This window comes from Siphateles boraxobius, unplaced genomic scaffold (assembly GCF_051911475.1).
Source record: "Siphateles boraxobius isolate OS27281-9 unplaced genomic scaffold, OSU_SipBor_1 130, whole genome shotgun sequence".
Taxonomy (NCBI): domain Eukaryota; kingdom Metazoa; phylum Chordata; class Actinopteri; order Cypriniformes; family Leuciscidae; genus Siphateles; species Siphateles boraxobius.
In genome coordinates, this window is record NW_027508734.1 from 3783060 (window position 1) to 3798708 (window position 15649).

Below are 15649 nucleotides of genomic sequence, written 5' to 3' on the forward strand. Positions count from 1 at the left end.
GAAAGTGGAGTGGATGTTGATGTACTTAATGAGCTGATAATGCCTATAAATACTCAAATGCACATATTCTTAAAACTAACACAGTCACATGAGCAATATAAACTGTTCAATCTAACAGTACATTTAAACAGACAGACTGAAAAGAATGCAAGGTTTGTGCACATTTTCTCATAATTAACATAACATATCATCAAAAGAGAAAAATATGGAACTTACATGGTTCAATAACGCACACAAGGCATGAGACACAGCATTTCCAGCAGCAACACACAAAGATTCTTCCATGTGGCATGAACAAAGAGAAAGGGCTGAGTGTACAGGCGCTGTCTAATAAAGTCTGTCGCTGATTGAAGCTAATTAGTTGAAGGTGTGGTGAACAGCATGGGGAACTGAGTGGCAAAGAAAAATTGGGCGTGGCAACTGCAGGACAGAGAGGAAAGGCTTGTTCGACTTGAACCGGCGCTGCGCAGACCGATCGGTTGATGACATCAAAGTACCGCGAGAGCGATTCAAAAGCATAAGGAGCCGTCTGCTCTCTAATCGCTCTCGCGGTACTTTGATGTCATCAACCGATCGGTCTGTGCAGCGCCGGTTCAAGTCGAACAAGCCTGAAAACTTCCAAACAGACATGAACTGACGCTCTGATGGATGAAGATCTCAACCACCACCTGATCTGATGAGATCATCACAACTTTCAGGAAACATCTGAAGACACGCCTCTTCCACAAAAGCTTAAACCACAACCAGAAACAAAGAAACTTACTGAAACTTGTATTAATCATTTCTACATTTGATTGAGTACAAATCATTTTCTAAAAATGTATTTATAAATCTTTTAAATTGCATTTCATTCTAGATTTAGGGAAGAACAATATCATGCCATTCGTAATTCATCTTCAGTCTTCATTTGAAAGTTATATTCCTGCAGCCATTATTCGGCCAGGGTTTCAAATGCTGGAATCCTGCATATTAAAATAAAATATATTTTTTGCGACTGTTAATTCACATGTTAAACGAGCGCCTTCTGATGGACAGAGTCAGGTCATTTGTTACTGTTCAATCCTCCTGCGGAGTTTAAGTCCATCACACCAGCCTGGAAGTTTCTAGTGAGTCTGAAGAGCTTGATTAGCTGCTTTAATTAGATGTTTAATTAGGTGTGTTTAATTAGAGTCAGTGGCCTCACATTTGCAGGTTTGGATGCTAAAACTGTAGCTAAATGAACAACAACAAACTAAACCTTTACAAATACTTTTCTATTCCACAGGATAAAGAAAGTTCTACAAGTTTCGGCCGACATGAGAGTGAGTACATGGTGACAAAATGTTGATTTTTGGGTTAATTTTAGTAGCACGTAATGTTTTCATTTTTTTAAATTACTATTAACATGCAGGGTTATTTCCTGGTTTATTAACGTCTGTTGTAAATTTTATGAGCCAACAGCAGGTGGCACTGTTCCCGGTACAATCAGGACAAAACATCAGACCTTCGTGAGGCTTATTGCATATAGTGATAAACCACTATAAACCAGAAAAATCCTTACAGTAAATAAAGTAATGAAATCCTGTCCGGATGAATTTCCAGAGTACAGTTTTGTTTCATTACAGTCCAATTTCATTAGACAGGCTCGATGTAGTTTACATGTGGATATATGAATGAATTACATGTGTATAGTCCAGGGGTCAGAAAGTATAGAAGTCCTGCCATATGTTTATTCCACCCATGAACTCAGTCAGCTGATTTCACTAATTAGTTCTGTCTCCTGTCTGAATTAGCAAATCCAGGTGACTGGAACAAAATACTGAGGAGGACTTTTACTTTCTGAACCTGGACTTTACACCTTTGGATATTTCACACAATAAAGCCTTCACATTCCAATACTTTCATATTCATACACCATCATACTTATATTCTCAGTCATCAATAGGCTACTCTTAATGTTGTTTCCAGCTGCTCTTTCTACAATTTTTACCTAATTTTCACCAGTCTTGTCACAGATGGTCTTTAGACTAAACCTCCTAAAAAGCCACCAGATATATTTTTGAAAATCATTATTCTATCTCTGCAGAATTAGACAGACATTCCCACATTGGTTGTTTGTATTCAGACTCATCTGACAGTAAAAGTAAGGTTTATGTGGTACAGTGGGTAAACCTCTAGGTTTGTGTCTGAAAGCCTAATGTGGTTTAAAGCTGAGATGCCATAAATATACAGTGCAGTTCTTGATTTAAGAACAATAATACAAATAATTCTGCATTGCAGGTGACTTTGTGCAGGGATTGATGCATTACTGTTTAATTTCTTTGTGAATATGGTTGAATGTTTTTTTTTTTTTTTGTTCACCCTAGACAGTGTTTTCCAAATACCTTTTATGTCATTTCTGAAACTATCCCTTATTTTACAAAGACAACTGACTTGTTTTCTCATTATTAAAAAGTGATTTGAGTAATCGAGATGAGTTACATCAGGTTTTTGTTTTATTTAAAGCTGCAGCTTTATCCAAACACACGCTGATCCATTTCATCAGCCTGTGTCGTTTTATTTAAATGCACCCAAGATCTGATTCCTGCAAAACACGTGACACACTGAAAGAGAAACTAAACACAATAACCAGTCTGCAAAAAACACACTGTAAAATCGAATTAGTTACACTTACTTAAAAAAGCATGCAAACTGATTTGCTTTAAAAAAAACAAGTAAAGCAAAATAGGAATAGTTTGTTGTACTGACAAATGCTTAATTAGTATAGTTCACTTACACAAGAGTTCAAGTAACTAAAAAAGAGATGAAAGTGCTTTATAATTTACTTTAAATAAAATGTAATTGTCTTGTTTTGTATGCTGAATGTTGAAGTCTGTGTGTGACTGATGGTCAATTACAAGTTATTGACGACACAAATATAGAGGGATTATATCAACACAATTAAAAGTTTCACAAGGTGTTTGATATAAGTGTTAGCAACAAATTTTTAAAAGATCATTATTCAACATATAATATAGTTATGTTATACACTAGTGCAGTGGTGTAAAGCATTGGAGTAAATGTAATTAGTTACTGTATTTAACTTTTGGCTACTTCGTAATTTTACTATATATAAATAATATATTAGCAACTTTTACTCTCTACTTGACTACATTTTTGAATACGTAAATGTACTTTTTACTCCAATACATGAATTTTGATGAGTAATGCAATTACAAATTACATTTAGCATGAGACCTAACTTTTTCTGCAGCAGTTTGTTTCTGCTATAAAATCTCCATCTAGGGGCATTAAAGGAACTATATCATGTGCATTTTGCCATTACTCACCCAAACTTGTCAACAAGTGAATGTGAATGCATTAGCAGGTAGTTTCTGAATCGCATGTGTTTGATTTAGAAGACGAGGTTATGACTGCAGCCGGTGTTGAGGCCGACACCAGCACGTCCACACTGTAATATATTTCCAGGATTTCACAAGATATAACTGTAATATTACATTATTACCACTTCACAGGCTTTAACTGTGATATTTCACAATAATATTGTTAATGTATATTAATAATTAATAATATTATTCACAAAAATAATTATTTTCACAGTAAAAGTCTAAATACGGTATAATACCGTATTTAGACTTTTACTGTGAAAATAATGCAGGCTATTACAAGAAACTACTGTGAATTCCGTATTTTTTGTGCTGCAACACGTCATCTGAGCTCTCTGATCTCCTCCGTGCTCTCATTCGATGGATTCAGCGGTTAGTTTTTATATGTCAAACATTGTCAATTTGATGACTGTTTTTTATATGATACTGCATGTTCTTTAAAAGTATGAACCAAATCAGTTAGTTGTGGGTTCTGATGTCATGTTTTTGTAACTTAGTTGGACCAGACTCACATCTAGGTTTGAGAGCGCAAATTTGAATGAACAGACGTTGGCTGTAGTATTAATAGAGCCTATTGTACCGTATTAAAACAGGTCGACATCTGGAGATATTTGGAGCCATTTTGTCTGTGAATGGGTAAGTTAATAATTCTATGAGGAAGAGTACAAGCAGAAACAGCCATGGGGAAATGGACAGGCAACACAGGCTCTCACTCCTCTTACTGCGAACAGTAAATTATGTAAATTGTTGTGTGCAAATGCTTTGCTTGGGTAAATCACACACCTTTACTTTGTTGCAGGACCATTCTTAACTGTGTGTTTGTGATGGAAATGTTTTTCAGTTGCTGTTATTTAAATGGTTGCTGTTAACTGAATCACAGTAATGTCACCTTGTTAAAACTGAGCTAACTTTAGTTTTGCTCCTGTAACAGCAGTTGACCCACAGAAGGTGGTGATTGGGAACTGACACCTTTTTCATCCCACTTGAATTAATTAACAGCTTTCTTCTCTGTCTTTTTGTTTATAGGTGCTTCTTGGGCTTCAACACAGAGACAGATACAAAATCTAAGAGGTAAACCAGCAAGTCTGTACACTGATCAGAAAGCTCAGTGACTTTGAATGGATGTCAATCTAATGTAAGCTTTGTTCCAACTTCAGATAGGACTAACAAATCACTGTCTCTGTGTTAGATAGATTTAGTTATGCAGTAAGATGTTTACTGAAGCTATTAAAGGGTTAGTTCACCCAAAAATGTAAATTCTGTCATTAATTACACTCCCTCATGATGTTCCAAACACATAAGAATTTTGTTCTACACAAATTAAGATCATTTTAAGAAATCCGAGAGCTTTCTGATCCCGCCTATAGACTGCAATGTTATAACCGCTTTCAAGCTCCAGAAAAGGAAGTAAAAACATTGTTAAAATAGTCCATATGACTACAGTGGTTCAACCTTAACCACTGGGACACTATAATCAGACCAACGCTTCACACTACAGTGACCATGTGACTTTGGGTTTAAAATGCGAAAGTACTTACATCGTTTTATCTCTCTTTCTCTCTTTGTTTCTTCAAAAAGAATCAAGTGAAGAGGATGTTGATGGATGATCACACCAAGCTTTCACATTCTTCTTAAATAAGTAAAGCCTATTGGTAAGAAACTTTCTGAACAAACACGACCTGTAGTCTTGAAAGTAGTAAAACGATGACAGGAATAGTTCTCAAACTCCCCCTGATCTGATGAAACCATCACAACTTTCAGGAAACATCTGAAGACATGACTCTTCCACAAAAGCTTAAACCACAACCAGAAACAAAGACACTTACTATAACTCCTATTTATTCATTTCTAGATTATGCTTAAGCACAATTACTAACACACTTAAAACATTTAAAGTATAGCTCCAATAGCGAATTTTTTTTTTATCTTGAACAGTATAAACATTAATCAAACAATCCATGTATGCACCAAACCCATCTTAAAGCTGCTGTAGGTAACTTTTGTAAAAAAAATATGTTTTTCATATTTGTTAAAACTGTCATTATGTCCTGACAGTAGAATATAAGACAGATAATCTGTGAAAAAATCAAGCTCCTTTGGCTCTTTCCAGTGGTCCTATTGCCATTTGCAGAAATACACCGCTCACGGTCAGAAACAACCAATCAGAGCCAGGAGGAATGTCTTAGCACTGTCAATCACACTCGTGTACGCGCTGATCACCCCTCTCTTGCACAGCGCGAGCGCGTACCGTCGTTCAAACTCCAGATTGCCGGTGTGCTGCAGCTGTGCTAATGGCGGAGAAACAACCTAAACTGCCAATTTCTCGAGTGGCACCTGCACATAAAACAAAGAGGTAAAAGGAAAAAGACCAATGACAATAAACAAGCGAAAAAGACAGAATTAGACAGAGCCCATTGACCCCATTGTCAAAACTCTAGCCGCATAACATGTAGATAAAATGTCACGCACTGTGCTGTAAAGACTTAGGGGCGGATCTAATCCGTGGGGGATTTGCATATCATATTTAATAATTGGTAATTAATAATTATTCATACATGTTTGGATTAGATCAGTCTTACATGTTAATAAATCTCCTGATAAGGGATGATATGTCATTTTACCTGCATGCATGCGTATCCTTGCAATTAACCACAAGTTGATTGTAATTAATTACACGGACCACGTCCTGCGAAACAGGCAAAATTAATTAGCTCAATTGTCCGAATAATATTTGTGGGGATCCACAATATCATCCTACTTTATAGGATTTCAGGAAAAGCAATTCTGTGGCCACAAGAATTGGGTTTCCTGCCCTATAAACAAATACTCTTTTAAGTATCTTTAATTTGTAAGCTTGTAGCTAAAGGTCTTTCACTTAAGAGACTTGAAAATGAGCAAAGAGCAAGTAAACAATCAACATGAATATAATGAATTTAATACGGCAGAACTACTTGTGTATTTACTACGGTTTCATGGAATATATGTATTTACAAACATAATAAACAAACAAAACACAATAAGGCATCGATGAACGAGAAATGCATAGAGTGTGGACAATGGAAACACGTGTGAGAGGGGGAGAGGGAGAGAGAGAGAGAGAGAGAGAGAGAGAGAGAGCATTGGCAACATTCACCCTGACAGTCCCCTGTCTGTAACAACACTAAAACATCATCTTAAATGCTTCTTAGAAGCTCTATAAAGATATATACTTAAGTTACTGGGTCTCTCTGTGTCGCGGCATTCCTGCGCGGCCCTGTCTGGCCGTGTGCGTGAGCGGAGTCCTTTAGGAAGCGTCACGGGGTGCTGCTTGGCGGGCGTGTTGAACGGAGGTTCAAAGTCTTTGGGGTAACATTACCAAAGGAAAATAGTTCGGCTAAGTTCGTTTCACTTTGTGGAAGTGAACAGAGTCGACTCCGGAAAACAAAACTTTGACTAACAAAGAAAAGAAATAAAGATCTCTACGGGGAAATAACGCGGAGTTAACGTTACATCTTTGCATGGCTGGTGAAGAAGCGCGTGTGCGTCTCTCGTCACGTGGTCAAGTGCGCGTGTTTCTCCTTCAAAACGAGCGTGCGCTCGTTTAAAGGATCCTTGTAGATGGATTTGCTGAAGAGATATGTCACGCGGTGTTCTTTTCACACGTCGATTGGAATTAAACACGGAGACTTATCTAAGACTGAAAAACACAAACTAGACTAGAAACAAATAAAAGAAAGGCGAAGAGCTCGCCCGGAGGCGAGACGTTACATTATGACACGAGGACAAGAGGGTAAGAGAGGGATAAACTGGTATTCAGTCCTTTTGAAGACCTGACGTTTCCGCCTTATTTTGGAAGAGGGTCCAATCAGGAGCTGTCCTTTTGGAGGGAGATTTTATGACCCTTTGTGTTATAACCAGCCATTTAAATATCTAGTTTCATTGGGTGTTTTAAGAGAAGAATCTTCACAATTCTTATAATACTAATGTGTCACAAAGTTTAGCAAAATGTAATGTCAATTAACAAATGGGGAATGAAGATTGGAGTTTATCGAGACCAAACTTGCCACAAGTGGATTTGGTTAAACATTAGTTGGCAAAGTTTAAAACATTATCACATTAGAGTTGTCGAGAAACATAGACCAAACCACAAAAAGGCAACTCATGAAATAGGGAACTTAGATACATTGTTCATACAATTCTCAAGTGGATATATAATAGCATATATATATATATATGAATGCAGGATTCATTTCTCCTCCTTGGTTAGAATTCAGAGAGAGCCACAGTTCCCTTTCAGTCGAGAATGTCAGACGTAGTCGACGGTCGACTGAATTGGGATATCGCTAGAGAGCCTGTCTTCTTCGAGTACTATTGAACGAGCCAATGTAATTGGTGTGCGTGATTCGCATCACACACTCCGCCCCCGCGGCGCGGGTATAAATACGGAAGTGGATGCACGCACTAGTTGCCTTTCGCTTCGGAGCCGATCGTTTGATGTCTCTGAGAGTGCTGTTGTCTACAACGAGCGAGTGTGTCGGTGTTCTTCAGGAAGACTCTCCCAGTGCTGGTGTTGTACAGCACGAGTGCAGCGGTGATCGCGAGCTTTGAGCTCTCAACTGCTGTTTTAACAGCAACAAATTTCTAAATGTTTGTGTGTGTTGATGGCTGGTTAGAGGGCGGAAAAGTGAGTGCTTCACTGTTTCAGTTCTCTGTTCAGTGTTGCCGCGGTCATTCCCCTGTGTGCTCCGGCACTGGTGACGGTCCTATTTTCTGAAAGAGCAACACGGGTGCGTTTGCGTCTTTTTCAAGATGTCATTCCGCCCGTGCGTTTCTGGGTGCGGTCGCTCCCTGTCTCTCTCTGATGGTCACAACTGTTGTGTCACGTGTTTGGGCTTACAGCACGCTGAGACAGCTTTTGTGGACAGCTTGTGTTTTCACTGTGGGAACATGACTGTCGCAGTGTTGAGGGCGAGACTCGCCTTCGTTCGCGGAGAGTGAGTCCCCATTACCATGCCCCACCCTCGGGTGCTGTGTGGGATGGGTGACCGGAGGATAGTGTTGGATGTCCCGCCCGGTAACCATTCCCTGTGGGCTCCTCACTCCTCCCTTCCACTGCAACCACTGGAGCCTCCTGTGTTGTCTGCTGGTCCATCTGTAATGGGTGGGCCAGCGGTTTCACTCGGGGCTCCCCTGGAGGACAGGACGCCGATTGCAGCATCGGAGGGTGAGCTGACTTCTAGAGATGATGACTCCGCTGCATTGTCTCCCTCCGGGAGTTCAATGTTGCCCGAGCCGGATCCAGAATTATCAGCTATGCTGAAACGGGCCGCCGAGGCTGCCGGGCTCGAGTGGAACCTCCACCGTGTCCCGTTCAGTCTCGGTTGGAATCTGGAGTTTGGTATCTTGGGGCGGGCCGCGCTGGTTCTCAGCTCGCCGCCCCAGTGCCTTTCTTTCCCGAAATGCATGGAGAGCTTATCAGGTGGTGAACAGCATCTTTCTCTGCCAGAAACTGCCTGAATAGCTTTTCCCCCTCAGTACCCTTGATGGAGGAACGGTGAAGGGTTGCGAGGTGTCCCTCCATTGGAGCGGTCTGTCGACACAGGTGCACCTGTGTCCGGCGGCCGCTACCTTTTGGGGGGATCCTCGTCTCCCCCCTAAGGCCTGTGAGGTTTTGTCCGTTCCGACGGGCAGGGCTTACAAAGCCTGTGGGCAAGCCGCTTCCTCTTGCATGCAGGCTAGGGCACCCATGGCATGCACGAGGGTAATCCAGACCGTGCGCTCATAGGTGAGCACCGCACTGCATCCGACCTCACCCTCCGGGGTGCGGGTGTCGTAGCGTGCGTGATCGGTCTGGCGATGTCCACCTTCGTGGTCCAGTAGCGCCTTCGTTGGCTCAGCCTGGTTGGTATGGCGGATGCGGACAAGGTTCGGTTCCTGGTCTCCCCAATTTCCCAGGTTGGGCTGGTCGGCGATGCGGTGGAGAACTGCATCCAACAGTTCTCTGCCGCTCAAGCGCAGACGGAGGTCATCCGGCACATCCTGCCCCGGTGGCCAGCTGCTGCCTCCACCCGCCGCCGGTGGCAGCTCCTCCGCCTGCTTGTCGCCGTGGGCGTTCCCCGGCTGCCGCTCCTGCTGGCCCTCCGCAGCAGCCTCGACCCAGGCCTTAGCATGGAGCCGGCCGCAGTAGAGACGCCCAGTCCGCTCCAGGCGCTGCCAAGCCAGGTGGCAAGCGACAGCGAAAGCATTCCGGAGGGGGCCGCCCAGGAATGGAGGAGATGCTCTTGGAGTGGCACGATCACTCCCTCCCCCCGGGTGAGGGCCGGGTGGAGCCTTTTGTTTGTGTGTGTGTCTGTTCCGCCGCTGGCTCCCTAAAAAAAAAAAAAGCGGAGCAAGCGGTACCCACACTTCAAAGAGAGAGCAATTTCATCTGTTCCTGGGTCCCAAGAGGGCCAGTCTGGCGGGTGTGACCCTGTATAGCCTTACACCCCTCAGCTCCCCCTTGGTCGCCAGCAGGCAGCTTGGTGCGTCGAGGACCCGGTCATCCGCCTTCTCACGCGCCCCCTGCCGCTTGTGGAGACAGGTAAGTGTTGCACAGCACACTAACACCACTCTCTCTACTTTGCTGCCCCACCTCAGGCTCGGCTACCCCGCTCAAGTCAGTGATAGTCATCACATTAGGTGTTGAGCAGACGTGCTCCTGAAAATTCAGTGATATTAGTCACACCGAGTGTTGAGCAGTGCTCCTGACTTGTGCGTGCTTATCTTATCCTGCTGGCGAAGGATTTGATATAGCCGCTCCTCCAGCCGGTACGAAGGCCAGTTGTAAACTCGTTCTTCGTGCTACTAGGTGGTGGGTCGTGACCATCTTGGCCCAAGATTGGTCTGCAGCTTTGACCTGAAAGACATGTGCTTCAGATCTCTACCTCCCGCACCGCAGGCCATCCTGTGTGTTGCGTCTAAGGGTGGAGTATCAGTACAGTGTCCTTCCCCTCGAGTGCTCCAGAGCCCGTTGGGTCTTCAGGTCAACTGGAAGAGAGTAATCTCGCCCACGGGCTGAGTATCTCTTTTTCAGTTTTGGAGAGGTACTCGGTCCAACACGTCTCTTCAATGAGAATGTGTTCAGCTGGTGTTGAAGTGAGAAAGGGTCCCACTGAAAGAACTTTCAGAGGCTCCTGGGGTATATGGTAGTCGCAGCCTTTGGCTTCCTCCATATGTGACCGCTTCAGCGCTAGCTTCACGATCGAGTCCCGAGGTGACCGTGGCAGAGCAGCTCACCCTGTGTGACTATAGTTCATCCCGGTCTGCTGCCAAACCCTCTTCAACAGAGGGGCCATGTACAAAGGGCGTGTTTTAACGGGGGCCTGGGCGACCCCCGACTACACGGGCATTCGTGCCTCGAGTTGTTAGACATTGCGACCGTTGCGCAAGCTTCCCCTGCATGTCACAAACTCACCCGTCACCTCCTCCTTGGAGTCAGACGCTTCTGAGGGCGCCTTGTTCCACTCCTCCCGCTTACTCAATCGTGCCGCCATCAAGCCTCACGACAGTTATAGCCAGGGCAAGTGGAGACTCCATCCCCTGGGTCCGGCTGGGTCATGACCATTCCGGGGCCGCTCAGTTGCCCCCCCGGTTTTATTTTTCCGCCAGTGTTTGGGTAAACCGAGCGGACTACCCTTGGACAAACACTGGGTCTCAGCTGCCCCAGGGGCCCGCAGAAATGCGTTTAACCCCAGTGAGCCTTCTAAAAGTGACTGCGACTCATGGTCGCCTTGCGCCTGCTCAAGTCAGTGAAATCATCACTCTTCATGTTGAGCAGAATTGCTCCTGAAACTCAGTGAAGTTCATCGCACTCAGGTGTTGAGCAGCAATGCTCCTGTAGCTCTGTGAGTTCATCACAGGTAGCTCAGTGAATTCGTCACACGCAGTGCTGAGCAGAAATGCTCCTGGTGCTCAGTGAAGTTCTTCGCACTCAAGTGTTGAGCAGAAATGCTCCTGCAGCTCAGTGAGTTTATCACACTCAGGTGTTGAGCAGTAATGCTCCTGAAGCTCAGTGAACTTGTCACACTCAAGTGCTGAGCAGAAATGCTCCTGTCGCTCAGTGAAGTTCTTCGCACTCAAGTGTTGAGCAGAAATGCTCCTGAAGCTCGGTGAGTTTATCACACTCAGGTGTTGAGCAGGAATGCTCCTGAAGCTCAGTGAACTTGTCACACTCAAGTGCTGAGCAGAAATGCTCCTGTCGCTCAGTGAAGTTCTTCGCACTCAAGTGTTGAGCAGAAATGCTCCTGAAGCTCGGTGAGTTTATCACACTCAGGTGTTGAGCAGGAATGCTCCTGAAGCTCAGTGAACTTGTCACACCCAAGTGCTGAGCAGAAAATGCTCCTGAAGCCCAGTGATCTTCACATGTTGTGTTGAGCAATGCTCCTGTCTCTTGCGCCCGTCGCTTGCACCTACGTGCCAAGTCAGGAGAGGAACAGGTCTTCGTAGTTGCCCCTTATTGGCCCAACTAGACCTGGTTCCCTTCAACAGCCTTCCTGACTTCCCCTGAAAACTCTTTCGGGGACGGGGCACGATGGCACACGCGTTCTTCCCCCGGAGATTCCGGGCGGTCTTACATCTGAACGCGGAGGTTCAGGTGGCTATCACAAGAACATGTGATATTTACCATCACTTCTGCGAGCACCCCCTAGAATTGGGTAGCGTGCTTACGCCTTTAGAAGTGGAACCTAGTCGTTGAGTGCGTCTTCTCTCCAGAGGAGATCCTGAAAGCTTTCGATCACTTCAGTGCTCTCTTTCCTGCAAAATGGGTTGCAGTAGGCTGTTTTCCTTCACCCTCAAAATGATGTTGCCTCGGTGTTTAAACGACGCTCATCGTGTTGCAGAAGTATGCAGAAGCACGTTCTGATCGTCAGGTTCCTGAGGAGCAAGGTCTTGTAAATCCTTGTGTCCCTCTTTATCCTCTTGGGCCTTGTCCCTGGTGCGACTGCACTGCAGAGACCGCCCCTGAGCCACTGCAGGCAGTGAGTTAAAAATTCTGTTATATCAGTTCTCCTGCTCGCGTGGTCTCTACTAGAGGGTAGGGACTTGCTCGCTTTCGGTCAACGTATTGTGCCTGGAGTCTGGGCCGGCTAACTCTCACAAGCTGAGACCCCGGCTCGGATTGTGCCCAAGGTTCCTACCTCTCCCGTAATAGGAGCAGGTGGTGAGCCTGCAAGCGCTGCCCTGGAGGAGGCAGATCCAGCCCTGGCTTCTCTGTCCGTTCGCTTGGACGTGTACAGAATGCAAGTCATAGACCTCAGACCAGCTCTTCAAATATCTGTTGGAATTCAGCAGAGAGGGAAGGCTGTTTCCATGCAAAGTTGCACTTAGTGCTTGCCTTCATTTCGGCAAAAGATCCGAGATGCAACATGTCCACTTAGGTGTTGAGCTCCTCTATGATGAGTGTAAAGTGCTCCGCCTGGGCGTTGACGATATGCATTGCTAAAACAGATTCTAGAGTTGGGGGCTGGACGACACCTAGTTGAACCGCTGCCTCACGTGGGCTCCCTTCTCATGAAGCCTGACGCATTCAAAAGACAACTGAAAACTCATCTCTTCCGTGAGCACTTAACATAAAAAAAAAATAAAATAAAAAAAAAAAAAAAAAAAAACCTTTCTCTTGAAATCTTCGCTTGTCTGGTTTATGCTACTCCGAGCAATGTTTGAACTTTGTATTCTGAGCACTTCTTGCGTTGTTTTTGCCTCTCCACGATGACTCGCTTGGTTTAATCCTCAAATGTAAGTTGCTTTGGATAAAAGCGTCTGCTAAATGACTAAATGTAAATGTAAATGTAAATGTAAGCCAGTTTCACCGTGAGCCCGGTTCAAGTGTCGGCTTGCTGCGCCATTCCCCTCCTATGGACTGGATACGTGCGCCTTTCTACTCCAGTTGAGTTCCCTTAAAATTGAACCCTGTTGAGTTCCTCCACACCCCTCCGACGTCGGACGTGCGTAACGTCTGGTGTTAGGCCTACCACTCGTAAGCAGTGTGGAACCTGTGTTAGGCTGGGTCCATATGTTGCGGTCCCTTCGGTGACCCCATATGTGTATTCTTCCACGATACGGCTCCCTGCGGTGAGCCCGTGTCTTCCCTCGGCAGAGTCTCTCTGCCGTCACTGTCCGGTGTGTCTCCCCCCGTCTTAGGCTGGAGCCACCCCAGTGACATTCCATATGTTAGACTGCCCGGTTTCCGCCCAGTTCATATGTGTATTCTCCACATTACCTCCCTCTGGGTTGGATGTGGCTTCCGCAGCGTCCCTTCCTTCCAACGTACGGGGAATGCTTTCCCAGTGGTCCTGTAGGAACAGCAGTGACTTCCCTGGCCTAAGCCCTGTCCTTCCCCGCCTTAAGTTTGCGGGGGCATCAGGAGGCTTTGGTTTAGGCACTGGAAGGTGGCAGCGTTAGTGGCGTGTTCAAAGGGTGATCCCAATTCAGTCGACCGTTGACTACGTCTGACGTTCTCGACTGAAAGGGAACGTCCTGGTTGCGTATGCAACCCACCGTTCCCTGAAGGAGGGAACGGAGGACGTAGTCCCCTTGCCACTACCGCTGGACCACCGCTGACCCCGGGTTACTCTCGGCTCCTCAGCGAAAAGCAACTAGTGCGTGCATCCACTTCCGTATTTATACCCGCGCCGCGGGGGCGGAGTGTGTGATGCGAATCACGCATGCCAATTACATTGGCTCGTTCAATGGTACTCGAAGAAGACAGGCTCTCTAGCGATATCTCAATTCAGTCGACCGTAGACTACGTCCTCCGTTCCCTCCTTCAGGGAACGGTGGGTTGCATACGCAACCAGGACGTTCCGTGAACATTCCTTTGGGTCGTAAACGCTGTTATCTAAGAACACCAGTGATGTTAGTTTTGGTCTCTTTTCACTCCAAAGATGGAAAACATAGTAAACTATATTTTACTGGATATTACTGTACGTATTCTGATTGATCACACCGAAAGCATTCTGGAGGTGTCCAGAACTATGTGTACAAGTTATGGGAATAGACAGTTATGTTTAAAATGCATAATGAAGGTATTTATAATTCACTTTAAGCTACGATAAAATCATAGTCATTCCAATGTGACATGGGCAAATGGACACACATAAAAACACATTGAATATATCTGGTTAAATGTCTAAAAAGAGAAGTTTCTTTCTCTTTAGAATCACCTTCTTTGGGACATTCCAGTCAGTCATAAAAATGTCGCGTAACTGGACACCACGCTCTGTCCTGAGCGGGCTTCACTTGTGGGGGATGCATGTGTGGTTGTGTGTGTGTGTGTGTGTGTATGTTAATTTACATCCTGGCTTTTTGGGCCTGATGGCTTTGGGATTTTAGCTACGATGTATTTAGTTATTCAGATTCACCCCTCGCCCAGTCCTTACAGTGCTAAGCAACAATTGAAACCTGCTAATTCACTGGCTTGTCATGTTGCTGAAATAATGTACTAGCAAACCTTATCTAGCATTACATATCGCTAGAATACTTACTTACATACTGTAACATTAATTACCGTTATATTAACGTTATCTTACTAGCTATTTATAACTTATAGAAAGAGTGCAACGTTATAAAGTTGCATGTAATGCAAAATACATAATGATTTGAGGACCAAGTTTGTGGTCAAAGTATGGGCAGGCCATAGTGGAGGGAGGAGCTGTGGAGGAGGAGCTTTGGGGGAGGAGCTTTGGAGGGAAGGAGCTGTGGGGGAGGAGCTGTGGAGGGAGGAGCTGTGGGAGGAGCTGTGGGGGAGGAGCTGTGGAGGGAGGAGCTTTGGAGGAGGAGCTGTGGGGGAGGAGCTGTGGAGGGAGGAGCTATGGGGGAGGAGTTGTGGAGGCAGGAGCTGTGGGGGAAGGAGCTGTGGAGGGAGGAGCTGTGGGGGAAGGAGCTGTGGAGGGAGGAGCTGTGGAGGGAGGAGCTGTGGAGGGAGGAGCTGTGGGGGAGGAGCTGTAGGGGAGGAGCTGTGGGGGAAGGAGCTGTGGAGGGAAGGAGCTGTGGAGGGAGGAGCTGTGGGGGAGGAACTGTGGAGGGAGGAGCTGTGGGGGAGGAGCTGTGGAGGGCAGGAGCTGTGGAGGGAGAAGCTGTGGGGGAGGAGCTGTGGAGGGAAGGAGCTGTGGAGGGAGGAGCTGTGGGGGAGGAGCTGTGGAGGGAGGAGCTGTGGAGGGAGGAGCTGTGGGGGAGGAGCTGTGGAGGGAGGAGCTGTGGGGGAAGAGCTGTGGGGGAAGAGCTGTGGGGGAGGAGCTGTGGAGGGAGGAGCTGTGGGGGAGGAGCTG

At 45.5% G+C, this 15649-nt stretch overlaps 1 protein-coding gene and 1 long non-coding RNA gene across 2 annotated transcripts in view; one reads left to right on the forward strand and one right to left on the reverse strand.

Moving 5' to 3' along the window:
- The window catches only part of LOC143736473 (salivary C-type lectin 2-like), a 318478-nt gene that overhangs the window by 53462 nt on the left and 249367 nt on the right, over window positions 1-15649 (forward strand).
- Window positions 4235-4402, reverse strand: LOC143736527 (uncharacterized). Its single transcript, XR_013203470.1, has 2 exons — window positions 4363-4402; window positions 4235-4287 (listed from the first exon to the last, which is right to left on the reverse strand). It is a non-coding gene; the product is annotated as an uncharacterized LOC143736527 (long non-coding RNA).